Source organism: Dipodomys merriami, unplaced genomic scaffold (genome assembly GCF_024711535.1).
Source record: "Dipodomys merriami isolate MVZ:Mamm:240054 unplaced genomic scaffold, mDipMer1.0.p SCAF_40, whole genome shotgun sequence".
Classification (NCBI taxonomy): Eukaryota; Metazoa; Chordata; class Mammalia; order Rodentia; family Heteromyidae; genus Dipodomys; species Dipodomys merriami.
The window spans coordinates 5,953,904-5,972,573 of NW_027205604.1; the positions used below are offsets into that span (position 1 = coordinate 5,953,904).

At 37.3% G+C, this 18,670-nt stretch overlaps 1 protein-coding gene across 14 annotated transcripts in view; it reads left to right on the plus strand.

The window, feature by feature from the left end:
- The window catches only part of Tbl1xr1 (TBL1X/Y related 1), a 155,284-nt gene that overhangs the window by 86,273 nt on the left and 50,341 nt on the right, over positions 1 to 18,670 (plus strand). For 8 of the 14 annotated variants that reach the window (XM_069991874.1, XM_069991869.1, XM_069991872.1 and 5 more), the window contains one exon: positions 12,018 to 12,136. The exons of the other annotated variants lie outside the window; for them this stretch is intronic. The gene's annotated coding sequence lies outside the window, so the exon portion shown is untranslated. The remainder of the gene's footprint in view (positions 1 to 12,017; positions 12,137 to 18,670) is intronic. 14 annotated transcript variants of the gene reach the window in all.

Genomic DNA, 18,670 nt, shown 5'->3' on the forward strand with positions numbered 1-18,670 from the left:
CTACTGGTCTTGTTTCTTTGCTTAGTCTGGCACGTCCTTTCTTATCTAGTTAACTACATATACGTGTACGTGTGTGTGTGTGTGTGTGTGTGTGTCTGGCACGTCCTTTCTTATCTAGTTAACTACATATACGTGTGTGTGTGTGTGTGTGTGTGTGTGTGTGTGTGTGTGTGTGTGTGTGTGTGTGTGTTTGGTCATGGGGCTTGAAATCTGGGCCTGGCTGGCTTTGAACTGCAATCCTCAGATAGGCTCCTAAGTAGCTAGGATTACAGGCGTGAGCCACACTGGCACCCAGCATCAGTTATATTTTTTAAAATATTTTTGTTGTTGTTGGTCGTGAGTCTTGAACTTGGGACCTGGGCGCTGTCCTTGAGCTCTTCAGCTTAAGTGGTAGGGCGCTAGTGCTACCCATAGCACCACTTCCAGTTTTCTGGTAGTTAATTGGAGATAAGGTTCTCCTGGACTTTCCTGCCTGGGCTGGCTTTCAACTCCAGTCCTCAAATCTCAGCCTCCTGAGTAGCTAGGATTACAGGTGTGAGCCACTGGCTCCTGGCTTTTTGCTTTTTTTTTTTTTTAAACCTAAGGTCATTTGATTATAGGTTGATGGGTAGCCTGTTTTTTCTTTTTTCTTTTTTTTTTTTGTGATTTACCCTTTTGTGTTGAGGTTCTTGAAAAAAAAACACCTAAATTTTGTATTTCACTGTATATATTAGCTATTAATTTTCTGTTAACTGTTTAGAGAGATCATTTTGAGTTCATTTCAACCTGATTATTTTAATAAAGTGACTTAGAGCATAAGGGGTTATGAATTGAATAGAATTTCATATGATTAAAATTTAATACAAATATATAGGAAAAATAACATCAAAGTATTTTGATTTAAATGCATTTTGACAAATATAAGAGCAAATAAAAGACAAAAAGTGACAAGTAGTGCATGTTCTGTTACTTGACATCTCATTTAAATGTCTCTGTAGCTCTGTAAAGTTTTTTTCTTTTTTATAAGGAGAAAAACATTATTGTTCAGCTACATCTTCACAGATGTATTCTGTCTCATGAGAATATGTCTGTACTCTGTTATAAGATGAAGGAGCCAGGAACTGTGGGCATGTTGGAACTAGGGTGAGAGTCTAGATTCTCACAAAGATCAGTTGTTCTCGATTTTGCTTGAGTAGTAATCTGGAAAAGAATAGTGGTAATAGCCATTAAAAACATGTGTTAAGTATTGAGAGGGTTCAGTGTGTGTTAGCGTATTCATTATGCTTTAAATTTTTTTCCTATATTATTTTCAGTTGTTCAGTTTCCATTAGTCTCTTTTTTTCATTTTATAGTTTCTTCATCTCTATTATATCTTTTTTTTTTTTTTTTTTTTTCTGGTCATGTAGCCACAACTCTAGGCCTTTGCACTGTCCCTCAGTTCTTCAGCTCCAGGCTAGCACTCCACTTGAGCCACAGCGCCACTCCCGGCTTTTCTGCTTATGTGGTGCTGAGGAATTGAACCCAGGGCCTCATGCATGCAAGGCAAGCACTCTTCCACTGAGCCCCTCTTCTAGCCCCTCTATTATGTTATTTTAAATACCTCTCTGTTTAATAATTCATCAATCTCAGGATTGGCTGTTGTCTTTTTCTTTTAGAATTGGTCAGGTTGTATGCCAGTTGTATGTATAAGACTACATTCAACGCAAGATTTTGAGATTGTTGTTGCAGTGTTAAGTGTGTTTTCTATTGCTGCATAGTTTCCTGTTGCATAAATACAGCAGTTTGTTTATTCATTCCCATTGGGAGTTAAGAGTCTTTGTATGGTCAGATTCTTTGTATGTTGAGTGATTCTTGATTGAATTCACTCTGAACAATGTTAAAGTTTAGGCTCAGATGTCTTCTCTGCTGCAGTGAACTAATGTTGGGTTTTCAGCACCTTTCTTGTGCTGCACTGGACCAGTTTCTCAAGTGTGCCTCTCCGGACTTCACATGGCCTCTGAACTGTGGTTAGCTTTAGTTCTTCTCCCCATACCTTGAGATAAATTTGAGACTTTGTTTGGTGATTATATAGAACTGCAGGATCTCCAAGTGGAGCTTTCTAGTCTGCATATTTTCTTGCACTTTTCAGTTCCCATATGTGTGGGACTTCTTTTTTGTTTTGTTTTGGTCAGTTGTGGGACTGGAACTGAGGACCTAGACATTGTCCCTGAGCCCCTTTTGTGCTCGTGGCTAGTGCTTACCACTGGAGCCACAGAGCCACTTTTGGTTTTGGAGTGGTTAATTGTAGAGGAGGGTCTCATGGGGACTTTGCTGAGCTGGCTTTAAACTGCAGTCCTCAGATCTCAGCCTGCTGAGTAGCTACCTATGCCTGGCTCAGCTCCCATATATTTTATACCTTGGCTTAGTTTAACTCTTCTGATTGAAAAGAACTGAAAGACATTGCAGGTGAAAAAATACCAAAAGGCAGGTCACTTATGATGTTTTAGGAAGTGTATTCTTAAAAGTAGTCCAGTATTTTAGTAGAGTTACAGCCAGATTCTGGCGGCTTATATATGCTTGTAATCCTAGCTACTCTAGAGTTTGAGATCTAAGTAAAGATCACAGTTCGAAGCCAGCCTGGACACGAGCATCCATTAGACTCTTAGGACCAGTTAACCACCAAAAAGCAGGAAATGGAGCTGGGGCTCAAGTGGTAGAGTGTAATCCTTTGTTTTGGAAGCAGCATTTTGCTATGTAATTGTGTTGCTCTTATTCACCTTGTAGTCTGTCCTTGAAATTGTGATCCTGCTTCAGCCTCCTAAGTGCTAAACAGGCGTATGCACAAAGAGCAGGGTTTTGTTTGCAGAGGAATCAGAGAGTGGTTTAGACTTTCCACAATGACTTCAGATCCCAGGAAGAAAGCCACAGCAGTGAAGTACCACATTCTGCTCACCTCTAACTTCCAATAGGAATGAATAAACTGCTGAATTTATGAAACAGGAAACAGCAATAGAAAGGAAAGCACACTTAACACAGCAACTACAATTAATCTCAAAACTGTTGAATATAGTCTTACACAAAACAGGACATGATGTATAATCCCATATGTGTGATGTAATTAAAATAGCAAACCTCTTTTGTGTGGGGGTGAGAGAAGACAGACTATTTATATGAAAAAACAAGTGTTTGAAAGAAAGCACAGCTTTCTAGACTTATGTTAATATTCTGTACTCTTGATAGGAATTGGGGTTACTTAGGCATACAGGTTTGTTAAAACTGAATGTTATAATATTCTATTTTGATTTTTTTTCCTCTAAAAACAATAACCATTGAACTGGTGTGGCAACCATTTCTCTAGTCCCAGAATTTGGGTAGCAGAGGCAGAATAATGAATTCAGGACCAGTCTGGGACCACATGGTGAATTCAAGGAGAGCCTAAGCTACCTAGCTCTCAGAAAGCCAAAGAAGGAAAAAGAAAATATCTAGCTGTTAAGTACTTATTGATGGGACAAGTTTGAAGTATTTATAGGGAAAGTGTACTGATGGTTGCAACTTCTTTTGCTGATAAAATTGCAAGCACCTGAGAACTGCTGCCTCTGGCCTGTAAGCCTAGGGTGCTCGGGAGATAGACATCTTAGGGTCACAGTTCAATGCCAGCAGCCAGAAAAGTCTGAGAAACTCTTATCTTCAGTGATAAGTTGGAAATAGATGTGTAGCTCAAGTGCTAGCCAAATGAGACAGAGTTCAAGCCTCAGTGCAAGCACACACACTCACACTACAAGGAAATACTAATTTTTAAGTTGTAGTAGCTGTGTGGTACCACTTAATGTTTTTAAGTTTAGGCAACTGTTTCTTATTTTTGTATAAGAATTTTAAAAATTTTATAAACTTAATTAAATATAAGGCTAGTCTATTGATCATCAAAATTAGTGGGTTTTTTGGGGTGGGGTGGAGCCCGGTTGTGGGGCCTGAACTCTGGGCCTGGGTGCTGTCCCTCAGCTCTTCAGCTCAAGGTTAGCACTCTACCACTTGGGCCATAGAACCACTTCCAGCTTTTTTCCTTTTTGCTTAGGTGGTGCTGAGGAATCGAACCCAGGCGTGCAAGGCAAGCACTCTACCACTGAGCCACCTTCCCAGCCCTAGTGTTTGTTTTTATTTGGAAATAGTTTGAAGTAATTTATCAGTGACATTTTCCCTGCCTATTCCCTGGATTCTGAACAGCTTAGGATGTTTATAGAAAGGTACAGAAATATAAATAAAAATAGTGAGAATACATTGTAAGCATATAGTGATTAGTTCACAGCAGTTACTCTATCCATGGTTCTACTTTTCAAGGGTTGTTAGCTATATCAACCATAGCCTCTTGGAAGGAAATACTAAATGGCTTATACAGAAATAAAAAAACACAGCTTTTAAATTGTGTGCTATTTTTAGGAGTGTGATGGAATCTTGGAGCTGTCCAATTCTGTTCTCAGGATATGAATAATCTTTGTTCAGCATATCTCTCTTGTATAGTTGTCCACTCATTGGTCACTTCACTGTTAGCTACCTGAGTTATTTCTCCTTTCGTTTACAGCCCTTTCCCTTTTCTCTCTCTCTTTCTTTTAGTCTCAAGACTGACTCCACCTTCTGGTCTGCCCATTTCTCTCATTGGCAGGCAATCTTACCGCTTGAGTGATGCTTCCAACCCCACCTGTGTTATCGATAGACAATTATCAAAATATACTGTATCATAGTGCTTGCACTCAAACCATTATTTTACTTAATAAGTCTCACAGAGTAGTGATTTTGACAATTCAGATGTGCTCTTGTGTTTCCTTTAAATAAAAAAGTGGAAAGCATTCATAGTAACATATTTTGAGATAGAGACATCTCATATAACTTGTATTTAGATACACTTGTGGCTGTATTTTCATGTTAGCCATTGTTAATTTCTCAGTGTGTCTTATTTATAAATTAAATATATAGGGGTGTGTGTGTGTGTATATATATATATATATGGAAAAATTTCTACTGTTTCAGGCCAGCTGGGGGATGTTTGAATATGTCTTTGGCAAATAAGCAAGTGGAATTGCTGTATGTCAGAGTAATAATAGCAAGACTAAAATCATAATTAATGTATTTGGAGTAGGCAGATAGAAGTAGACTGCTCAGATTCCAGCATGATTAATAGTATGTTTATCCCTAGTATTGAGAGTGCTATTAGATAAAATGATTTGATTTTTTTAGCCTTTCTGAACTAACATTTATGCAGGGTGGTTAGCACTGTTTAAAGCATGTTTTATATTTCAAGAAAGACATATGAAAAGACGTATGGATTTATATCCTAAAACTGTCAGCTGAGTTGGAGTGACGTGACCTTGAAAAAATAGCATTGTAGAACTAGGGTAACTATGTTAATGAGTTGTTGATTTTTATACTGATGATTATTGTTTAGAATTATGTTTCTATAAAGTTGTGAGAGACCAGTTTAGTACTATAAAAAACATTGCTATGATACTGTTTTACCCTTGTTAATTTACTTTTAGTAACATTATTCCAGTGTTTATTGGATTTTAAAATTTGTCAGTTTAAAATGCGCTGTAAAGGAAAATAAAGTGATATGAAGGTGGAAATTATGCAAAGTAAGATATGTGTTCCTGTGTGTGCACACATGTACCTGTTGGTCTTAGGGTATTGACACTGTCTCTGAGTTTTTTGTTTTTTGTTTTTTGTTTTTTTGTTTTTTAAATCAAGGCTAGCACTCTACTACTTGGAGCCACAGCTCCATTTCTGGCTTTTTAATATTTAATTAGATATGAGTGGCTGGATTTGAACCTCGATTCTCAGATTTCAACCTCATGAAGTATAAATGTGAGCCACTGGTACCCAGCTAGGGTTTTTTTTTTTTTTTCTTTTCTTTTTTTTTTTTAATTGTGAAAATACTGTACTGAAGGGTTACAATTACATGGGCAAGATAATGAGTGCATTTCTTATCAAGCATTGTAGCCTTCTCCTTTGTTTCCCCTTCCCATCCCTTTCCTCCCCCTGCACCCCCACCCCTCGATTTTTTTTAAACCACTAATCACCTTAGTTTCTTTTGGCAAAAGAAGTACTTAAAAAAACTATGCAATTGCTGAATTATTTTGGGAAATACATAGAAAATATTTTATAAAACATGAATTTAATTTGTTTGACTTAATGGTTTTGTAACTTGTACTTTTACAAAACTATTGTTTTGTAATTTGGACTTCTTTTTATATTTTTCATCTCAAAATGGATTGCAGTAATTAATAAATAACATTAAAATATCACCATTTCAGGTATTGCAGTAATTAATAAATAACATTAAAATATCACCATTTCAGGTATTGCAGTAATTAATAAATAACATTAAAATATCACCATTTCAGGTATAACTTTCTTAGAGCAAATGTGCATCTGTTTGATGCTCATCTCTAGCTTTTCATAGTGTTTCAAGAATTCTATACTATCTATATCTAAATATGAAAAATTACACTGTATACTGACTTAGAAATGAGTAGAAAATAGGACAGATGACGTATGCTTATGGCGTAAAAGATTTTTGAGTGTTGGGTGTGTAGTTCAGTGGTAGAATACTTTTCTAGCCTGGTGAAGGGGACCCAGGGTTTGGACCTCACTGCCTCCCTTTGTTCCCCCAAGGAGAGGTAACCTTGCTTCACAGTATCTTATCGAGTAGTTATTTAAATAGCAAATCCTCTGTACTAATCTTTGTACCAGTGCCGCCTTCTTTTTTTTTTTTTTTAAACGTTTATTTTAATGGGACTGGAACAGACAGTGTCCATTTATTACCCATGTCCCAGGCCAAAAAGTACAAATAAAATCAAAAGGAGCAGTGTTCTGTTGGGTCTATTTCTGCATGAATAACTTTATTAACTTCTAATGAGGACGTGTGTGTGTGTGTGTGTGTGTGTGTGTGTGTGTGTGTGTGTGTGTGTGTGTGTGTGTGTGTGTGTGTGTGTGTGTGTGTGTGTGTTGTCTGTATTCTTAAAGTAATTTCTCTTTAGATGGCTTCACTGAATCTTGGATTTATTATTATTTTGGGGGGGGGTCAGGTCGTGGGGTCTGAACTTTGGGCCTGAGCGCTGTCCCTCAGCTCTTCAGCTCAAGGCTAGCACTCTACCACTTGAGCCACAGTGTCACTTCCAGCTTTTTTCTTTTTGCTTATGTGGTGCTGAGGAATCAAACCCAGGGCCTCAGGCACCTGAGCCACCTTCCCAGCCCGAATCTTGGATTTAGTAGTCATTATTCTCTTGACATCTGCCAGTTTGACTGCAAACCCAGTATTCCCTTCTTTTAGTTTGTACCTAAATATTTCCAAAGTAGCTTCAAGTTAAGGAAGGATCTTTCCCTCACAATTCAGTTTGAGAAACTATCATCCTAGTCAGGACTGATGCAGTAATGGCCAATGGCATAGTCATTGGGTCAGTTGTACTGACTTACATTGGTCATTCTTAGTTATCATCACATTTCTAAAAGTGCATTGCCCTGATGAAGAAGGTGGCCTCTGTGCACATGTATAATTTTAAAGGAAAGGGTAGTATAAAGGGGGTCGAGTTGGATCATGAAAAATCAGCACATTGAGAATAGTAATGTATAGTGTGTATTACAATTAAAACAACAGGGATTGAGTTTTGGAAAAGTAAAAGGAAATACTGTATCTAAACCATTGTATGTCCCCATTTATTCCTGATAAACTTCCTTTGCTTCTTCCTGACAAAGAGAAATTTGAGTGATTTTTTTGGAACCTTCTGTCTTTGAAAGTCTGATTCTTTGAGTTTCTTGAGGTGTGGTGTCGTTTTTCACTTTGAAGTGATTCTCACTGCTATCCCGTGACACTGAGTTCAATATATTGTCCTAAGTTCCCAATGTGATTGGCATCCTGCTTGGCTTCACCAGAGGTTCCTTCCACAGCAGCAGCCCTGAGCAGGCAGAATGTTGCTATAGGATTCACAGCTCATCTCCATGGACAGTGCCTATCATAGGAGAATACTTTGTCCCAAAGAGTCTTTAAGTCAGCCTGTTTACAGAATGTTTTACATTTGTTTTTCAGTTCAAGGGAATACTGTCTTACCTATACTTTTTATTATTAAATATCATAACGTTTAGGTCTCATTAAAAGATGATAGGGGAGGGAAGATAGATGAAAAAAACTGCTGAAAATTTATTATCAAAATAGAGTACTAAAATTTGTGTTTGCTACTAAATATAATATTCCTTAATCAGCTTGGTTAGGATTGAAAGTTATAATACCAAAATTAAAAAGTAAAGTATATTTAGTATAAATTACAGTTTTGTTTCAGATATTTTTTGTTTTAGCATGTTGATAGGTGACTATACACGTGAAGAACAAATTTCATTGGTATGGTAGTTTTGCCTTTGTATTTTAGTATCTAGCACAATATTCAGAATATTAATATGTATTGGCAAGAAGAAATATTCAGCTGACTAAGAAATCCTAAGTTAGTGTAAAAATCACTTTTAGGTAATTTGTATTAAAACACACTTTGTGCAATTAGTTATTGTAGTGATCACAAGCATGTGTGTGCTACCATGTCTAGCTTCTCTCCTTTCATGGACTTTTCTGCACTGTCAGCCTCACACTGAAATCCTTCTAATCTTATACCTCCATGTAACTTCAGATGACAGGTGTGTCCCGCTGTGTCCAGCTATGGATTGAGAATCAGGCTTGAGAAAACTTTTTTTGCCTGGGCTAGCCTTTTAACCAAATCTTCCTGTCCTTAGCTTCCTCAGGTCTCTAGGATTACAGATGTGAACTCCCAACTAACACTAACAATGTTAATTAACAGCTAACAACCTTTTCCCATTGAATATTTCATTATCTCCTTTATATCTTCTATGATACTCTGAGAAAATTTTTGATATCTTTATTAAAAAGGCGATGAGTCAGGGGGTGTTACAGTTACATAAGTAAGGAAATGAGTACATTTAAAAAAATCACGGTTACCCAATCATTATCTCCTACTTACCCTTCGCTATTCCCTTCTCCCTGAAGTTGTAATGTTCATATCCAACATAATGTCAAGTGAGTGTTAATGTTGCTTTGGTTCATCCTATGTCTTGCGTTTCTGTGATTCTCTTTCCCTTCCACATACTGAATTATCTTATATGAGAGACACAAGGTACACAAAACTAAGAGAAGCGAAAAAAAACCTAAAACAATAGAGAAGAACAAACTACATACAGGGTCTAGTGAGAATTTCTTGTCTCCATATACTGAAGTTTATGTTGATAAACTTCATTATGTATGGTCTTATGCACTAAGCAGTGGAGTTACTGAGAATCTCTTGTTAATATCATAGACATATTCTAGTTTTTACAAGGGAAATCATGCAGCCTACTTTTCTTTGGGTCTAGCTTACTTCACTGTGTGTGTGTGTGTGTGTGTGTGTGTGTACGTGTGTGTGTACGTGTGTGTGTGTACGTGTGTGTGTGTACGTGTGTCATTTTTTTAACCAAGTCTTTCGATTTCCTTACAAATGGAAGCTGTGTTATTTCTTTCTAATGGAAGCACAGAATTCCATTATGTGTAAGTACCACATTTTGTCAATCCATTCATCTACTAAGGGGCATCTGGGTTGGTTCCATATGCTAGCTATGGTAAATAATGCTGCAGTGAACATCGTCATGATGGTAGCTTTACTATAGCCTTGTTTATGGTCATTTGGGTAAATGCCCAGAAGTGGGATTGCTGGGTCCTAGGGGAGCTCTGTTTAGTCTTTTGGGAAACCTCCACACTGCTTTCCAGAGTGGTTGAACAAGTTTGCACTCTCACCAACAGTGCAGTATCATTCCCCTTTTGCCACATCCCCTCTAGCATCTGTTAATAGATTTCTTTATCAGTTGAGCCACAGTGCCACTTCCAGTTTTCTGGTGGTTAATTGGAGATAAGAGTCTCATGGACTTGCCTGCCCAGGCTGGCTTTGAACTGTGATCCTAAGAACTCAGCCTCCCGAGTAGCTAGGATTTACAGGTGTGAGCAACCTGTGTGCAGCTAGATTTCTTGATTATGGCCATTGTAAGATGGAATCTCAATGTTGTTTTGATTTGCATTTCTTTTATAGCCAGAGATGTTGAGTGATTCTTCATGTGTCTCAGCCATTTGTATTTCCTCTTCAGAGAGATCTCTCTTAAAGCCTTTAGCCCACATTTATTTATTTATTTATTTATTTATTTATTTATTTATTTATTTATTTATTTATTTTGGTCCTCTTCAGAGAGATCTCTCTTAAAGCCTTTAGCCCACATTTATTTATTTATTTATTTATTTATTTATTTATTTATTTATTTATTTATTTATTTATTTATTTTGGTTTGTTGTGGGGTTTGAACTCTGGGCCTGCTATTCCTCAGCTTTTCAACTCAAGGCTAACATTCTACCAGTTGAGCCACAGTGCTACTTTTGGTTTTCTGGTGGTTAATTGGAGTCTCATGGACTTTCCTGCCTGGGCTAGCTTTGAACTGCGATCTTCAGATCTCAGCCTCCTGAGTAGTCAGGATTATAGGCATGAGCCACCAGATCCTGGTGTTTAGCCCACTTTATAATGGGGTGGTGGTTTCTTTGGGCATTTGTTTTGGGGGAATTTAATTTCTTGAGCTGTAGGTATATTTTCAGTATGGGGCTCTTATCTATTGTATGGCTAGTGAAGATCTTTTCCCAGTCTGTAGGTTTCGATATATCTTGCTAGCTATGTCATTCACCATGCAGAAGCTCTGTAGTTTAATGCAGTCCCATTTATCCTTTTGATAGGTTTTTTTAATGGTAAAGTTACGTTTATTATTTTTCATGCTACTGGAGGTTTAAGTCTATGAGGTAAGAACATAAGTATAAGTAAGTATGAAGTAGAGTATTAACTTGCCTTGAACTTAAAACTAGTTAAATTTGGTAGGCCCTATGTAAGTAATTAGAACAAATCAAGTTAGGCAGTTTTGTTTTGTTTTGTTTTTTAAGAGAATGATCCTATTATTTCTTACAGATAGATGATTGATTTCTTTCAATATAGAAAGTTTATGTACAAAGACACTTTTCTGGTTTTGGTTTTGGTGGTGTTTTTTAATGTCTCTAAAGAAAAGTGTTTTGTGTTTTTTTTCAGCTAGAATTTTTGTCAGGAAATGAATCCAGGTTTTATTTTCTTGAGACCTAGTCAGAGAAAACATGCACAAGGAAAATGAAGATATTAACACAGAGGATATCACAAATATAATTATCCTACTGCTTACTAAGATTAAATAATTTACTTGAATCATTTTTCTTGTCATTTTTACTGTGCAATTGCTCAGTTGGAGACAGTTACAAGACACATTACTGTTGAGCATTAGCCTAAAGGTGTTCCTATATTATGACATCTGCTTTCTTGGGCATTTTTGTTTTGTTTGACTGAAAGTGAGACAAGTCACAATTTCGTTAATGTTGTTTAGATGATCATGTTACTAAGGCTAGTATGTTCTTACAGCTCAGCAGTAAAGTTATGAAAAATTGCCTTTTGCAGTTTAAGATTGTATTCCCTTTTTGTAATCTGAAATCTTTTTTCATCCTTATTCCTTCCTGCTGTTTCCTGCAGTTAGTAGTTAAGTTTTATTCCCCTACCCCCCCCCCCAAAAAAAATCCTATATTTTATTACTTCTTCTTGAATTAACCTATAGAGAGTCACTTATATGTTAAAGCTACACAGTAGCTTTATCCATCAGGGTAAATTCCAAGATCCCCCAGTGAGTGCCTGGAACCCGGGTAGTATAGGCCACTAGAATGTTACTGTTTCTAACCTATACATACATCATACCTATGATAAACCTTAATTTGTAAATTGATACAGGAAGAGATTAGCAACAGCAATGGATTTAGAAAATTGTACAGTTATAATGATACACTGTTGTGAAAGTTACTTAAAATTTATGAATTTTTACTTCTGTAATTTTGCATCTAAAGTTTTGGATCAGGGTTAACTGTACCTAACACAGCTGAAGGAAAACATGGAAAGGAAGGACTGTGGTTCTAATTCAGTGCCCTCATTTTACAGATGAGGAAACTGAGACCTTTGACTATAACAGAGGTCTCCTGACTCAGTCCAGGACTCTTTGTATTACGTCATGCTGCTTGATGTTTGTCTTTACGGAACTCAGCAACATCATATACAGGGTGAGCTTTTTAAAAATTGTTTTATATAAATGAGCAAACAAAGTGATTGGCTATTCCTTCATCTGCTGTTGTTTATCATGCCTAACTCATTTCCTTTTTTTTTTTTTTAAACCCATATCTGTTTTATTATACAGACTAATTGGTTATGCTTCCCAGAGTGCTAAAAGCTCTGGGCTAGTGCCTCAACATTGTCAGAGGGGGAAAAAAATCTTAACCATATTATATACATTTTAAGTACAAAATTTGGTGCTCCTACTTCTTAGCATTTGATTTTCATTTTTAAGGTTTAACTCTTAGTGAGATGATTCATTATCAATGACTTCTGCAAACTAAGCACTAAAGCAACAGTAGATTACAATTTTATGAGTTAATTTGTAGATGTTAAAGTTAGATTTAGATTTATAAAATGAATTACGAGTGTGGCTGAAATCTCAGATGAGATGTGAGAGAAAAACTGTTAGTGAGTGAAACACCAAAATACGAAGAAATATCAGCCAACAATGTTGGCAATAAAAATATCCTATCCTGTGAATTTAAACATATTTATAAGGTTGAATATTTTTCCTGTATTAATGCTTAAATTGGCCTCAGGTTTGTGTCTTTGTCCTCTTGATACAACATTAGTTTTGGTTAGCTTGCCTGTTTTCTTATTTGACAAGAAATTATAGTCAGTATTATTACAGTGATACTTGACTTCAAGAGTAACTCAAAGACCTTTTCAAGTTCTGTCTGATGGATTAATTTCTTGGGCAGAGTCCTGCCACTACAGTCACATAAGCTGTTTAATAATACACTGTGTTAAAACTATATGAAGTGTTTGGAACTTTTAAAACGATTTGGTATTATTATTAGTATTATTACTCACCGGCCTGTGTAAAATGTCATATCTATCTACAAGTTAACTAATTAGTCAGATCTAACAATACTATATTAGTGCAATTTTCTTGGAATAATATCTAAGAGGAGAAGAGGTATAAATGTATGTTGATTTATTTTGATCATGGCAAAATTATACATAAATTTACCTTGGACTATTTTTATTTTGCTGGAGTACAAGCTCTACATATTAAAGCTTACAAAGATTTTTTAAAAAAACATTTGAATAGCTACTGAATGTTAGGTTACTTTATACCCTGCTGCTTCTGCTGGAGATTAAAAGGAGTGCTTAGAATAAGGGCAACAGACTGCTCTTTATAATTTAGTTTATAATTTAGCAGTGGAAAAATACATAATAAAGGTGACTTAAAAGTGTTAATGTTTAATAGATAATGCCTTGCTTTTTCAGGCATTCTTGCCTGTGAGTAATACAATTTATTTCTATTTTACAAATGAAGAAATAGGCTCAGGAAAGTTAAAATGACAAATTTGTTGTCAAGAGCCATCATGTTTAAAAGAAAACATCAATACTTCCAATTTCTTGTGTAATAATCTCTCCCTTTCTATCCCCCTCCCCCCCAAAATGTGAGGCTTTGAACCCAGGGCTTGGGCACTGTCTAAGCTTTTCTGCTCAGGGCTAGAGCTTTGCTCTACTACTTTGAGCAACAGCTCCACTTCCAGTTTTGGGGTGGTTAATTAGAGGTAGGAGTCTCATGGATTTTCCCGCCAGACTTCCTTGGAACCACCATCCTAAATCTTTGACTTCTGAGTATCTAGGATTATAGGCATGAGCCACCAACACCCAGCTAATCTTTTTTTGCTAGGTTTTTTTTTTGGGGGGGGTCGGTCGTGGGGCTTGAACCCTGGGCGTGAGCGCTGTCCTTCAGCTCTTCAGCTAGCGCTCTACCACTTGAGCTATAGTGCCATTTACAGTTTTCTGGTGGTTTATTGGAGATAAGAGCTCCACAGACTTTCCTGCCTGGGCTGGCTTTGAACCACAATCCTCAGATCTCAGTGTCCTAAGTAGCTAGGATTATAGGCGTGAGCAACCAGCGCCTGGCTTTTTTGCTAGTTTTGAGAATAATACAATGCTTTAGTAGCACAGGAGAAAATTATCCAGCGTCTTCAGTGGTGGTATTTGGATAGGAATCATAAAAGAAATGACATTTGGAAAATAAGCATTTCAATAATAATCTGAACATCATAGTGGAAATTATCTGGACATGCTAGAATTATATCAGTATATTCACTGATGTAGAGTCCATTTAAATAGGATACCATAGAGACTTTGAGACCACAGATGGAGAACTTGAAAGATTCTGTCTAAAGGGTTTAGAGGAAAAGTGTAAGCAAACAAATATGTATCTGCAAACACATTGGCACAGCCAGAGTTTTATGCCTGGTTATCAGGAAGAGAAATCTTAGCTGTGCATTTTATGCCTGGTTATCAGGAAGAGATCTAGGAGACTCTTGAGGCTGTTATAGTTAATATACATGACTGAAAAAAGGACAGTACACTGCAATCTAACTCTAAAGTTGAAACCCTGCTGAGACAAGAAGAGAAGAGAAACAAATTGAAGAATTTAAAGCACACGTTGCAAGTGATGCTGAGTTGCATAAATAGTGTAACAGTTACTTGAAATTTTGATTTTGGAGTTGGAAAGGTCATACATAGAGTAGGCCCAGGTAGAATTGTTTTTAGACATTTCCACCCTCCATATCTACATGTTCTGCAGCTCTGAATTGAACCTATCTTGGACGGAAAATCCAAGAACATTCTTAAGAAACGTTTGCACTGAATATTTTCAGATATTCACCCAACAATATGATATAGCAAATTACTTAGTATGATATAGCAAATTACTTAGTGCAACATGCCTAGATATTACAAGTAATTGAAACATGGTTTAAGTGTACAGGAGGTATGCTTCACTTAGATATGAATGCTATGATACCATTTTATATAAAGGACTTAAGCATCTAGATGTTGGCATTTATGATAGTTCTGGAATTAATCCCTCCTGGATATTGAGGGATAGATTCCAGAACTACCACAAATGGAAAACTATATTCTCAAATGTCTGTGTTAGCCTGGCCACTATGTTTTTCCTCTCTCTACTTGCTGATTTGCTGAGGAGCTAGGATTACAGATGTGCTCCCTACTTCAATCTTGACTATACTTCTTCTGTTTCTTTCTTTCTTCCTTTCTTTTCTTTTTTGGTGCCAATCCTGGGGCTTAACAACTCAGGGTTGGGGCACTCTTCCTGAGCTTTTTGGCTCAAAGTTAGGCCTCTGCTATTTGAGTCACAGCTCCACTTCCAGCTTTTCTATTTATGTTTTTGCTTTTGTTTTATCTCCATGTCAATATCATTTTCAATGACTATAAACATCATTTATTTTGATTCTCTCTCTTTCTCTCTCTCTCCCTCTCCTCCCTCTCTCCCTGTCCCTCTGTCCCTCTGTCCCCCCCCCCTTCTCCCTCCCCCCCTCTCGGTTGTGGGGCTGAACTCTGGGCCTGGGTGCAGTCCCTCAGCTTTTCAGCACAAGGCTCTAGTGCTCTACCACTGGAGCCACAACACCACTTGCCGCTTTTTCTGCTTATGTGGTGCTGAGGAATCGAACCCAGGGCCTTATGCATGCAAGGCAAGTACTCTACCACTGAGCCAACTTCCTAGCCCAATATTTTCTTTTTAAACAGCATATATACCCACACACTAAAGAAAAGCTGTTTCTAAAATAAACATTTTTACAAACTGCTTTTATATGTCTATAACTTTTTTTTTTTTGGTCGTGGGGCTTCAACTCTGGGCCTGGCGCTGTCCCTCAGCTCTTCAGTTCAAGGCAAGCGCTCTTACCACTTGAGCCACAGCACCACTTCTGGTTTTCTGGTGTTTATTGGAGATAAGAGTCTCATGGACTTCTCTGCCTGAGCTGGCTTTGAACCATGATTCTCCGATCTCAGCCTCCTGCACAGCTAAGATTTCAGGCATGAGCCACCGGCGCTTGGCTATGTCTATGACTTTTAAGGTATATTGCAACTGACGATTAAAAAGAAGTCAACATTGGGTCTAATGGTTTTAATTATAATAAAGTTTGAATGGATTATTTTCCTACAACCCCCTGCTCCCCTGGCCTGGGTTTCAAGCTAAGTATCTTTTTCTTAGCTTTTTCTCATTGGCTGATGCTCTACCTGAGCCATGCCACCAACAAAAATTTACTTCTAACATATGAGAGTAACCTGTAAGATATTGTAAGTTTTCAATTTTTTATTACTTTTAATCTTATTTATTTATTTAAAACATTTTATTATCATTAAGTAGTTATACATAGGGTTTTCAATTCAGCTTGCCAGTTTATGGGCACAGTGCATCTCCATGATTCTCACCCGTCTCCCCAACCATACTCAACTCAATTTTCTTGGTTCCATTTTCATATATGTACACTGAATATTATTACTTTTGCCATCCATCCTTTTTCTGTATTCATCCACATCCCCACCCCAAACACACACACCTTAGTTAATCTCTACCCAACAACACATTACAGCTTTCTGGTTTTCAGTTTATTAAACTGTAAGTTAGTTGTTCAGAGGAATTACACATTGATGTCCTCCCCTGCATATACCATACTTTAGTTAATGCAGATAAATTTATAATTTAGATATAACTTCTACATATGAAAGAAAACATGCATCTTTTGTCTTTCTGAGCCTGAATTGCTTCACAAATGTAGTTTTTTTCCAGGTCCATCCATTTCTCTGCAAATGGCATAGTATCATTTTACCTGATAGATGAGTAAAACTCTTATTTTTCTCTTATTTTTATATCTATCTATCTCACATTTTCTTTATCTGTTCATTAAAGTAGATAACTGGACAGCTTATGCTGAATAGTGCAGCAGTGAACATGAGTGACTTGAAATCTTTGGGATAAATGCCCATGAGGGTTTTGTTGAACCATAGTTCTATGTTTAGCTTTTTTGAAGCATCTCCAGAATGCCTTCCACAGTGGTTGCACCCGTTTACATTGCCACCAATTTTCTTGATCCACTCCTCCATTGATGGGGATACAGGCTCTTTCTGTAACTTGGCTATGGTGAATAGTGTAGCGATGAACATGGGTTTGTAAGTGTTTTTACTGTATCTTGGCTTGTAACCTTTTGGATAAATGCCCAAGAGTGCTACCATAGGATAATTCAGTGTTTAGGTTTTTTGAAGTATTGTTTTCCATAGTGGTTGCACTAGTTTACAATCCTACGAACAGTGTAAATAGCGCCCCCCCCCCAACATCCCCACCTGAATTATTGGTTATTCATATTGCTGATAATTGGCTATTCTTACTGGAGTGAGATGTGTTTATTGGCCATTTTTATGTCTTTATCAGAAGCCTCTATTTAGCTCCTTTGTACTTTTATTAATTAAGTGATTGGTTCATTGGGTGTTTAATTTCTTGAGTTTTTTTGTATGTTCTGGATATTAGGCTCTTTTCAAATGTATAGCTGGAAAAGTTCTTCTCCAAATCTGTAGGTTGTCTTTTTAGCTTATAACTATATTATTTGTTGTTCAGAATATTGTTAGTTTAATGAAATCCCACTTGTCAATTTTCTTTCATATTTGCAGAGTCCTTGGAATTTTATTCAGAAAGTTGCTCACTATGCTAATAAACCAGTGTTTTTTCTATTCCTTCCTGTAGTAGTTTCAAGGTTCGGCTCTTATACTGGGGTCATCTGCATTGAATTTGTTAGTACAAAATGACAGGGATCCAGTTTCAGTCTTCTGTGTATAGATGTCCAGTTTTCCTAACACCATTTTGTTGAAGAAGATGTCTTTTTCCCAACAGGGATTTTTAGCTCTATTGTCAGTTTTAAGATGACTGTAGGTATATGATTTTTTTTTCCTTGCCAGTTGTGGGGGCTGAACTCTGGGGCCTGGACGCTGTCCCTCAGCTCTTCAGCTAGCTCAAGGCTAGCGCTCTGCCACTTGAGCCACAGCGCCACTTCCGGCCTTTTCTGCTTCAGTGGTGCTGAGGAATCAAATCCAGGGCCTCATGTGTGTGAGGCAAGCGCTCTACCACTGAGCCAACTTCCCAGAATGGTATATGGATTTAATTATGGGTGTTTTAGTCTGTTAGATTGATCTTCAGGTCTTTACTGACCTAGTACCAAAAACTAAGTCTGGAATGATACCTCCAGCATTGTCCCCTGCCCCCCTCCCCTCTCTCTCTCTCTCTCTCTCTCTCTCTCTCTCTCTCTCTCTCTCTCTCTCTCTCTCTCTCTCTCTCTCTCTCTCTCTCTCTCTCTCCCTCTCCCTCTCCCTCTCCCTCTCTCCCCCATTCCCTCTCTCCCCCCTCCCTCATTTGAACTTGGTACCTGCTGCTTTCACTCATTGGCTAATGCTTCATGAACTGAGCCACACCTCCAATCCCCAAAAGTATGCTTCCTAAATACAAAACCACTGAAAGAAAAGTAATTATAGACTCCTTACTGGCTGTAATAGATTAAACCTTTCATATATTAGATAATCCAGTAGTAGCAGGTCAGACAACCACAGAAACACAAGAGAAGTCCTTTATGGTTTCATTTTCTTGTTCCTTTTCCCCCAAGTCAAATATTTTTGTAAGTTTTGAAAATAGAACATTTGTACTCAACTACATTTTATGT